This window comes from Pezoporus occidentalis, unplaced genomic scaffold (assembly GCF_034315485.1).
Source record: "Pezoporus occidentalis ecotype Australia unplaced genomic scaffold, CSIRO_AGI_Poc_V1 ctg200, whole genome shotgun sequence".
NCBI lineage: Eukaryota > Metazoa > Chordata > Aves > Psittaciformes > Psittacidae > Pezoporus > Pezoporus occidentalis.
This window is the reverse complement of record NW_026913857.1, coordinates 988,646-1,000,363: the sequence shown is the minus strand read 5'-3', so window position 1 is coordinate 1,000,363 and position 11,718 is coordinate 988,646.

The following is an 11,718-nucleotide window of genomic DNA, read 5'->3' as shown; positions in this document are numbered from 1 at the left end:
AAACTCACAGAGAAAGCATCTATACTGCACAACTGATGTGCCATAATTGTACTTGGGTTGGTGAATCAGAGAGGCAAGTAATTTATGTCAAGATTTTCCCATCACCCCTTGCAAATTATAATGTACTATATTGTCATTATAGGATAATGCTTATGTCTAATAAGTAGTTTTGGGTGCTGGCATCTCTTTAAACTTTACTGCAGTGATTTCTTTGCCTGTCCAGAGGTAAAGGCAGACAGCAAGGTCACATGGACAGGGAGGGCTATGTGGCTGCGCAAAAGGAGATGGCTTTTGGAGGTCAGAAAGAAAGGAGCCATTGTGTGCTCCTGTCTCCTGTCTCCTGAGGAGCCTCATTGTGTGCAGCATGTCTGCTGCCTGGCATGGGAAGGGCTTGGTGGTCAGCTGGGCTCATCATGTGTCAGATCTGAGCACAGTTGCTGCCCTTTGATTTTGAGATTGATGAGGTTGTTTGATCCCCTGGCGTAATGCTTAGCCGTTGCATGAACAAGGGATGCTTCCAGCTTTGAAGTCATGGGGTTTTGCAGAAGCATGTGGTCACTCAAGGCAGTGCAAGTCCTTAGTTGTGGTCTTCCCTCTGCACAAAGGGCCTAGAAAGATGCTAGTGGTGATGCAAATGATGAAAAAGAAGATACAAACAGAGCAGGATAAAACAATAGCCATAGGTGCGCCATTTTAAAACCAGTCCTGTTCCTAGCGACTTACAAGTGCTGGTTGTGTTGTGCCTCTCTCATATCATAGAATGCCAGGTTGGAGGGAACCTCAAGGGTCATCTCATCCAACCTTTCTAGGCAAAGCATGACCAAGACTACATGGCCCAGCACTTTGTCCAGCTTAATCTTAGAATCATAGAATCATGGAATTGTTAGGGTTGGAAAGGACCTTAAGATCATCTAGTTCCAGCCCCCCTGCCATGGGCAGGGACACCTCATACTAAATCATATCACCCAAGGCCTCTTTCAACCTGGCCTTGAACACTGCCATGGATGGAGCATTCACAACCTCCCTGAGCAACCTATTCCAGTGCCTCACCACCCTAACAGGAAAGAATTTCCTCCTTATATCCAATCTAAACTTCCCCTGTTTAAGTTTTAACCCGTTACCCCTTGTCCTGTCACTACAGTCCCTAATGAAGAGTCCCTCTCCAGCATCCCTATAGGCCCCCTTCAGATACTGGAACGCTGCTATGAACGCTGCTGTTCAGCCTTCTCTTCTCCAGGCTGAACAGCCCCAACTTCCTCAGCCTGTCTTCATACGGGAGGTGCTCCAGTCCTCTGATCATCCTCATGGCCCTTCTCTGGACTTGTTCCAACAGTTCCATGTCCCTTTTATGTTGAGGACACCAGAACTGCACACAATACTCCACGTGAGGTCTCACGAGAGCAGAGTAGAGGGGCAGGATCACCTCCTTCGACCTGCTGGCCACGGTCCTTTTGATGCAGCCCAGGATACGGTTGGCTTTCTGGGCTGCAAGTGCACACTGAAGCCAGCTCATGTTCATTTTCTCATTGATCAACACCCCCAAGTCCTTCTCCACAGGGCTGCTCTGAATCTCTTCTCTGGCCAACCTGTAGCTGTGCCTGGGATTGCCCCGACCCAGGTGTAGGACCTTGCACTTGTCATGGTTAAACTTCATGAGGTTGGCATCAGCCCACCTCACAAGCATGTCAAGGTCCCTCTGGATGGCATTCCTTCCCTCCAGCGTATCAACCGAACCACACAGCTTGGTGTCATCGGCAAACTTGCTGAGGGCGCACTCAATCCCACTGTCCCTGTCAGCGATGAAGATGTTGAACAAGACCGGTCCCAACACCAGTCCCAACACCGATCCCTGAGGGACACCACTCGTTACTGGTCTCCAGCCGGACATTGAGCCAGTGACCGCAACTCTTTGTGTGCGGCCATCCAGCCAGTTCTTTATCCACCGAGTGGTCCATCCACCAAATTGATGTCTCTCCAATTTAGAGACAAGGATGTTGTGTGGGACAGTGTCGAACGCTTTACACAAGTCCAGGTAGATGGCATCAACTGCTCTACCCCTGTCCATCAGTTCTGTAGCCCCATCATAGAAGACCACCAAATTGGTCAGGCAGGATTTCCCCTTAGTGAAGCCATGCTGGCTGTCACCAAGCACCTTGCTGCTTTTCACGTGCCTTAGCATGCCTTCCAGGGGAATCTGCTCCAAGATTTTGCCACGCACAGAGGTGAGACTGACTGGTCTGTAATTCCCCGGGTCATCCATTTTCCCCTTCTTGAAAATGGGGGTTATATTTCCCTTTTTCCAGTCATCGGGAACTTCACCTGACTGCCATGATTTCTCAAATATGATGGACGGTGACTTAGCAACTTCATTTGCCAGCTCCTTCAGGACCCACAGATGGATTTCATCAGGTCCCATGGACTTGTGCACATTCAGATTTTTAAGATGGTCTCAAACCAGATCCTCTCCTACAGTGGGCCCAAGGTCTTCATTCTCACAGTCCCTGCATCTGCCTTCCAAGACTTGAGTGGTTTGCTCAGAGCCTTTGCCAGTGAAGACCGAGGCAAAGAAGTCATTCAGAACCTCAGCCTTCTCCAAATCCTGTGTAGCCAGTTCTTCCGAGAGCTTCCTGAGGGGGCCTACATTCTCCCTAGTCTTTTATTTGCTATGTACCTGTAGAATCCCTTCCTGTTACCTTTAATACCGCTAGCTATTTTTAATTCTAACTGGGCCTTAGAAAGCATCCAGTGGTGAGGAATCCACTGCTTCCCTGGAGAGATTATTCCAATGGCTGATTGTTTTTATTGTGAAAAATTTTCCTCTTGTGTCCAGCTGGAAACTCCCCAGGAGTAACTTGTGCCCATCACCTCTTGTCTTTTCCATGGGGCACCTTGCAAAAAGCGAGTCTCCATCTTCTTTGCAGCCACCCTTTAAATACTGGAACATGGTGATCAGGTCTCCCTGAACCTTCTTTTCTCTAGGCTGAACAAGCCCAGTTCTCTCAGCCTTTCCTCACATGGCTTCCCAGTCCTTGGATCATCTTGTGGCCCTTCTCTGGACCCTCTCCAGCCTGTCCACATCTTTTTCATAGAGCGGGGACCAAAATTGAGCACAGTATTCCAGCTGTGGCCTGACAAGTGCTGAGTAGATGAGACAATGACAATTGTCACCCACATTCTCTATGGTGATGCCCTTGTTGATGTAACCCAGCATCCTGTTGGTCTTTGCTGTTGCCGCAGCTGCACACTGTTCACTCCTATTGAGCTGCTTGCTCACCAGGACCCTCCAGTCCTTTTCCGTAGAGCTGCTCCCCAGCCAGGTAGATCCCAGCCTGTGCTGCAGTCTTTGACTCTGTTTACCCATGTACAAGACCTTACACTTGTACTTCTAAATGTTATAGGTCCTACACTGCAAGGGACTGTCCCCAGAGATGAAGGGCACACATGAGCTATTACCTGGCCAGTGGCTGGGTGACTTGTCAGCTCTGAGTGCCCATGAGCAGTCCTAATTAGAGTGAATAATACAGTTGCCATCTAATACTTTAAAATATAAAAAGCCTTTTTGTTGCCCAGATCTTCTTACCAAACTCAGTTCTGCCACTACCTGCAAAGCAGACCTGCATGGGTTATTTAAGTACAAAGGTCATTTTCCAGGGCTACTGAGCAGTTTCAAAATACGACAACTCAAAAATCCTAATGTCAATCTAGAAGAATAAAAAAGGAGTGCTTTCTGTAACCTGCTGATTTTTTCAAGTGTCAGCCTCAAGATCTTAGGGGACTTGGTCTATACTTGAACAATTGCAGTTGGTGAGACTAGATTTGAAGGACTGTTATCTGTATATTAAGTCTCTAGCATTCAGTTACGTGTCACTTGTATGAAAACTGAAGCCACCTTCTCCCTCAGATCTCCTGTTAATAGTGTTGCTTTAATTTGGGCTTGTTAATGGGCTGTGTAATTTAAGGACATACCCCTGTGTTTGAAGCATTCCCAATCACATCAAGTCACTCACCAGTGCTAAGTACTGCCCTGCCTTTGCACATGGATGTAGCTGGAAAAAGCAGGGGTCTCCAGAGCCAAACTACAGGTGGATGTCTCCATCTCAAAAAGGAGTTTACGCATATGTATATTTGAGTGGCCGAAAAATCAGGGTCTGTGCGTGCTTATGAAGATGCGACATGCCTGTCTCCTTGCTGGAACAGCCCCCAAAACCCATGGTGTCAGAGTAAAGAACGGGGACAAGGGATCAAATTAGTGATGCCCGGTTTGGCAGCTGAAGCTCCAGCTAAGATTTCTTCTCTAGAGACATTGTCTCTGGGGTTTTCTCTCCTGCTGCCTCCCTGATGTTCTGCTGGGTCCTTGGGCAGCAGAAGGAAGACGAGGAAGAGAAGGAGGGCTGTCAGACAGTGCTTACTTTTCTGGGGATTTTACAGCACGTGTGCCTGCTCCCTGAGCTTCTTACCACATCCTTCTCTGCAGAAGGATCCCACTGTCTGTGCTGTCTGGTCTCATTCTTCCCCCATGGCTCCTACCTTGCTCTCAGAAGAGCAGTTCAACATGTCCTTGCAGCTTTAAATTCATCCACCTCTCATTGTGTCTTCACAAGAGCAAGGTTAAGCACATGCACACATCTCTGCTAATTTACAATCCAGCTTGGGAACTCCATGGCTTCTGGATGTTGCTGAGTGGTTTTGCCAAGCAAAATAAACATCATCCTTCCAGGATTCCAGCTGATAGTTTTATTTTAGTCATTTTTCCCAAGTGGGAAATACAGAATCTACCCTTTAATTCTTTGCTAATACCTGTTTCTTTATGAAATATGTTGCTCAACTGAGTCATGGGGGAGAAGAATTACATCTAGCTGCAGAGTCAGTTCCCACTGCTTGGGATTTATGTCATGGACAACGTCATTTCATCAGGACATAGTTGCTGTGGACATCTCACCAGCAAGACAGGAAGTTGCACTTATCTTTTAGTGTGCATGTAGAACAGGTATCTTCATGATAAATCCAGTGCCAGTGCCTCACTGGAGGATTTCGTTTCTGTGGTAGGAGGAATCTCATTAACACGAACTTCACAGGAATCCAGCATTGCCAGCCAGAAGACAAGTGCAGCAATGCTGTCATCATTTGTCAAATGGAGAATGACCTTTGCTATCCATTAGGATGAAATGAAAAGCTTTGGGCTTTAACTTTGTTAAAGACATGGCTGTCTTTTTAGATCTTGGAGACACCGTGTTGCTGAGATTAATCAAATTGTGCATTTTGCTAGTGCTTTAACAGTATTGTTATTTAATTCAATCTCTGTGTGATTTCAAGACAGCAGGCAGAAGAATTGCACTGAGCCTGGATGCAAAATCATCCTGCTGTGGTCAATGTCTGAGGAGGCAGAAGGGGTTTGGAACCAAGCGCCAACCTAATGTTTTTAAATCACACCCCTTGGATTCAAGTTACTTTTGGTCAGAATTAACTTTGAGTGTCTGTAGAACTGTGTATGAACGCTTGGAAGAGCGCAACTGCAGGAAATCGGTGCACCTCACCCTGGTCTGCTATAAATCTCCCCATGGGAAGAGGGTGTAGAGATGGGGTTTGTATTGCATTTCACTTTGAAAAATGTGGATGTCCCAAGGAAAGGTGGCTATGCTGAAAAGAGGGAGAAGAAGGCACTGATCTGCTGGCATTGGCCATCAGAGAGGGTGCCCACAGAGGGAAGTGGGGCAGGGGATGAGTGTCCTTTGCCTCTCAGTGGTGGCTGGGGCAGGGGCTAGCAACCTGACCTAGGGAAAGACACCTCTGGCCATGGCAGGGACATTGGAATTAGATGATCTTTAAAGGTCTTTCCCAACACAAACCATTCTATGATTCTGAAACCCCAGAAATCCTCCTGGGCTCCTTGGCCAACATTGCACATGACCTGTGTCTGGCAGCACTTCCCTCTGTCCCCACAAGAGTTTCCCTGCTCTTTTTTCTTGTCACAGTGAAGCCTGCCTCCACTCTGGTGGTTGTGTGGGTTGATAATTTGGGATCATCTGTGTTCTGGACAACTCTTGGTGTTCTCACACCAAAAAGGAACCTATTTTATTGCGTAACCCTCCCCCCCCGCCCAGTATTTCTGTTTTTCTGGCAATCCATAAGGTGAGGACACTTCTGCTGCTGAGCCATGCATGCAAGACAATAAGATGGAGGCTGAAACCTTCTTGTCTTCACCCAGGAGCTACACCCAGCTCTGCATCCCTGAGTTTCCAGCCATTGCTGCTCTCTGGGAAGCTGGTTGCTGCCATACAGCCAAGTCCCATTCCCAACTGACTTGAGCAAAGGCAGAATAAGCCTGGAGCAAACAAAACAAACCCCCAAAATCCATGCAGCTGTGTGAATCAGTTTGAGGTCTCACCTTACAGGCTTCTCTGTGTGGTACAACTGAAAAACTACGATTGGGCCTCTGTTTAGAAAAATGGCTGTGTTTATAGATTGTAACCCAACCTGTATTTATTTCAGTGTAGGTCTGTGCAGATGCTTAACGTAAACATAAAAAGATCTTTTTCTTCTGCTTAATGTATCTGCTTATTTACAAACATAAATAAAATCTACTTTAGTGTGTATCATGTAACAGGGTCTTGTCTTGAATGAACAGCAAGCATTGTGTTCCAGCTTGCAGATAAGACCGTAATACTTTTGCATCTAAACAACCATAATGATTTTGAATCTAAACAAGCCGTACATATATATACTTGTAGCTTCAATGGAAAAAAGAAAAAGCAATGACGATGACTGCTGGAGCCTTGTAAATCAACTGAGCACCATCAGCTGGTCTGACAAACAGCAGCTGATACCTCAGTGGAAATCAATCCGTTAATAGGCAGGTTTCCTTGTCTATTCCTAGAGTTAATGCAAGTCTCTGTAGAGGATCTAAAACGATTATCTGGAAATGCATCCTTGTTTGAGAAGGGTCTTTGGGAAGTGTCTATCTAAAGTTATGTGAACTTTCAGTCTGCCAATGACATCGATGCAAATCACCTCTGAAGTGGACTTGATCCTGGATTTTTGCTATACCAAATACCATGGATATATGCCATTTATTTCTGGTTAATTGTAATAAGAAAGCTTACATCACTCAATTACAAATGCATATGTAAAAGTCATTCCCAGTGTGGACTGTGAATCTGCGTGGAGCTGCGAGTCACCGGATCCACATCTTACTCTGGCCTGCCTCTCCCCTGGGAATGTCTCTGCTCTGAGAAACTGAGCTAGGAAGCTTGAACAAGGAAGGAGTGACTAAATATTGAGTCAGGAAAAACAAAGATCCTATTTAGATGTAAATGAAAAGGGGGGGGGGGGAGGGGAGAGAAGGGGGAGTTGAGAAGAAGGAAGGAAACAGAAATACATAAAATAAGCGTCTACAAGAAGAATTATGTTGTTGCAGAATCCACTTTCCAGGTTTCCCTTGATGAGTTATCGGCAACACTCCACATATTCGAGCAGCCGGATAGCTGCGAGGCACAAGTACATTCTCCAGTAGCAAATAATTCCCTTTCCTGATAACATCTTCAGCAGGGCTTGGCTGCAGCTGTGCAAGCAGCGCAAATTTTGCTCTGAAGGTACTGGGGGCAGTGTGTCAGGCTGCTCAAATTCAAAGCAAAAGCAATATATGCACCCAGGAGGGGAGGCTTACAAAGGCACTGCCGTTTTCCTGTGGGAGACAGTCACATCAGTGGCTGGTGGACCTTTAAGCAGCTGCCTTCACCCTTTCTACGCTTTCTACATTCGGACAGCAAAGATGATAACCAAGAGCTGATGGGAGTGTTTCAGTTCTTAACAGGATGGTGCCTGGCCACCAGCTCCAGACACAATCAATTTTTGGGTGTGGAGAGGACTGTGGAAGAGACACGGGGCAGGAAAATGTATTTTCTTCTTCTTGCTTCCTGGCTGTGCTGTGTATCTGGGCTGCTCATAGGGTCCTTTAACAGTATCAGCATTTGGATTGCAGACATGTCAGGTGTTGGTGCTGCCAGAGCCAGGTCCAGACACTGGTCTTTCCCATGTCCCACCAAGTCCAGCCTCACTCAGCTCAACTCAGCCAGCCCTGTCCACCCTTTCCATTGATTATTTGCAAGCACACTGTAGCTATAATCACAAATAAATGAATGTGCTCTATCACAGATAGTGAGTATGGACATCAGCGCCGGGCTGCTTCTGAGATAGAGCCATGTGAAGGTCTACGCAGGAAACCCTGCGAATTTAAGAGAGTAGTTTCTTCTTTGCCAAAAATACAAGATGCTCTTTAATGTGAAGTATCAACACTTCAGCATTTGCAAAACAGTGTCTGTCAGACCTCTCTGCATGAACATTAATTGCTTATAGGTGGGGAGGCTGCACAGCCCAACAGACAACTCTGGCCTTGGCCCAGCTGCTCTGTGACCATCCCATCTTTCAAATACAGGTTGTCCATCTGTGCCACCTATCCCCCTTACTTTGAGGAGTTATCACCCCTGGGTCCGAGAGCATGTGGCTCCAGGAAGTTGGAGTAGATCTTGTTTGGGAAGGTAGACTTCACCCGTCTCCCTGGTGAGCAGAATGAGTGTTAAGGATGTGTGAAATTAAGTTAAAACAATGTAATATTTATTGGTTCAACTTTTTATTTCTCTTTTGTTGTTGTCACTAATGGTAACTGATTAAGACAAAGTGGAGTACTTGGAGAGAAGGGAAACTCTGCTTTCAAGGTCAATAGTTTTTCTGAGTTCCAGAAGGATAACAAAACATGAAGGAGCAAAAGTCAAATCTCTGCTACAAAGCCCTGAGCCTGTGTTGCAAAATCATGCCACTAGTATGGGCTCCTCCACTAATGCTTACACCAGTCCAAGTGCTTGCATCAAGGTGTCAAACCTTGCAGGGTTCTGCTTACCCACATTGGCTTGGCTGTAGCTCTCACCAAGCAGAAGCATTCTTTTCTTTCTCTTTTTTTTTTTTGCCACTTGCTGGGAAAAGTGTGGCAAATGCATAATTCTGTCATCCAGGGATATGTGATTCAGCTGCTGCTCTGCACTGGACACACCAACACAAGGAAAATGGGTGCAAGAGCTCAGCCAAGGGGTCCTGCTCTGTCAGGACTCCCAGCAAGCCTGTTTATTCCTAACTTGGATTTTCCTGTGGATGAAGAGCAAGTTATCCTTGGAGACACAACCCAGAGATGTGCTCGCAGACTGAAATCTTGGGCCCCGCACGCTTGCTGGGGAACGGCGCATTGGCAGTAACCACTCATAGCACGCTGTGCTTAGCAGCACACATCTGCAGGGGCCTTGCTGCTTGTAAGGGTCTCCTGCTCCACAGTGGGGGAAAATGTGATTTTCCTGTGTGTTTTCTTTATTTTTGGAAGGCCTTGCAGGCTAGGATTTGGAAGCTTTCCCAGTTTTTGCAAATAAAACCGTGAGTCTGTCTGTGGAGCGTTGGAAGAGGAATCTCAGGAACGTGGGAGCGTTCTCCCCAGAGCCGCTCTGGAGTTTCTCCGCTTGCTGCCTTGAAATACTCCTAAGGCAGTGGTTCTGCATGTCTCCATGTGCTGGAAACAAAGGCAAAGTGGAACCTAACAACAATTTTGTTAAAATAGGCAAATTTCCCCACCCAAAGCAACAGGATTGGGCCCTGCATTTACAGAACAAAAAGAAGGAAATAGCAAGCTCATGTGAATACATGGTGAATGCAGGACAAAATTGATACCAGCACCAGTCCCTGCTTCAGTCACTGCAATCTGTAAAAGACCTCAGTGCATCTTTGTACTCCGCTTTTCATGTCACCACACAACGGAGGCTGTCTATCAGGGCAGTTAACCAGCTTCCTAACTCTAATGGGACTCAAGAAAGCCAAGAGATATTTAATGAGCTGAGATAAATGGCTGTAGCTGTCTCCCAGGCTGTATATATTAAAACCTGGGATGTTCTTTCCTTGTTCCCCATCTATGTGAAAGACATGATGACTAAGCATAAAATTTTATAGAACAAAAGCTTACGGGCATGGTATTCCCTATTTTGTGAGTTAGGAGTTGCAGCCAGCTCAGGAATGTGATGAACCCTGAAAAGAATAAGTTTTTATTCCTAACCAAGGACTGGAGCTGTGCAGTACTACCGGCAGGATAATCTATTTCCTCCAGGCTGCTGTCTTAAAAATGTCAAGAAGTTAAAGGGATTTGAGTAAAAATAGAAAAGAACATCCTGGATGACAGGGGAAGGCTTCGCATCCGGTGGGGAACTGGGGAAGTCAGGAAGGCACCAGGCAAAGCCCAGCACCAGCAGGGAGTCCAGCTCACATGGGGACCTGTAGGCTGGGTTGGGAGGCAGTGAAGAAACCCCGTGGAAAATCAAAAATCCAAGCTGACCTCTTTTCTGGGGGAAATATGGGTTTGTTTCTGCTTGTTGGTGCTACTCTGGCATGAACATGGGATCAAAATAAGATGGGTGCTAGGGCTCAGACTGGATCTTGGGGCCAGTGGGGTGGATGGGGGGGGCAAAGCACCTTATCCTGTCCACAGCAGCACCAGTGAGCATGGCAAACCCCTTGACTTCTTGCACATGGGCCACCTCAACAAACAGGAGCTCTTTTCCCTTTTAGTAGCAGTGAAGAGGTAACGCCAGTGACTCTGGGCTGGAGATGTGGAGGCGTGGCATTTTTCCAGGGCTTGGTGCTGAAATATCATCTTGGGATAATTGAGTGAAGAAGACTCAGTCTGTCCTCTAGCAGCAAATTAAACACAACTTTGTGGGTTTGGTGGTTTGCTGCCAAGTGCCAATACAGCTCCATATTAATAGCTTATGACAGGATTATTCTCCCTGTTTTTGGCAGGAAGGAGCTCTTTGGCCTTAATCCTGCCTGTGGCTAAGGCGAGAAACCCAGCACATCCCCTTAACAACATCCTAACTCTCACTCCCAAATATTGCTTAAATCCCAGATTTTCAGAGATTAGCACAGTAGAATGACCCTGCATCAATCCAAAAGTGCTTCAGGATGATAGGGGGTGGTGAGGATCCTTCCTACACATCCCAGATGCTGAGGTTTTGAACACGGATTCCCCTGAGTGACCATGGGCACCTGTCCTCCCCTCAAAAATAGAACATAAACTGTCAGGTTGTTAAATGGAGGGCTCTTTAAAAATCTGTTTATACCTGTAGCAAGCTCAGCATTTAAATGACTGAAAGGAGAAAACTAAAGAAATAGTGTTGGAAATAGAAAAGCAAAAGGGATTTGAAGTGGTAGGTTTAGGAGGGCAAAGCACTCAGCACACAACTAGGTCAAAACCCCTTCAGGGGGCATCTGGATAAAGGCTCCCACAGCATTAATCCTTTTTAAAAATCACGGAGTCCAGCCAGGGACCTCAGTGTTCACAGAGAATATACTTCAGTGCAAATCTCCAAATTACGCATGTAAACTAGTTCCCAGGGAAATCCAGCATCCCACCCCTCCCTATGCTTGCAGCGATGAGGAAGTGGCCAGAGAAGCTTCAAGGGCTTGATTTTGGGAAAAGATGAGTTGCCAGCACTAGCAACCAATCTTTGCTGAATTCTACTGGCAGCATCACTGAAAATAAAAGCAGGAGTTTTCTCCAAAAGGGTATTTTCAAAATTTGTCCCTAATTATCAAAGTTTTGACTGGATATGTCAGAATTTGCTGGTTTCTGTGTGGGCAGCAGGGCTGGGCTGGCACTGGAGGCTTTTGGACTGGCCAGAGCTCGCGTTGGGC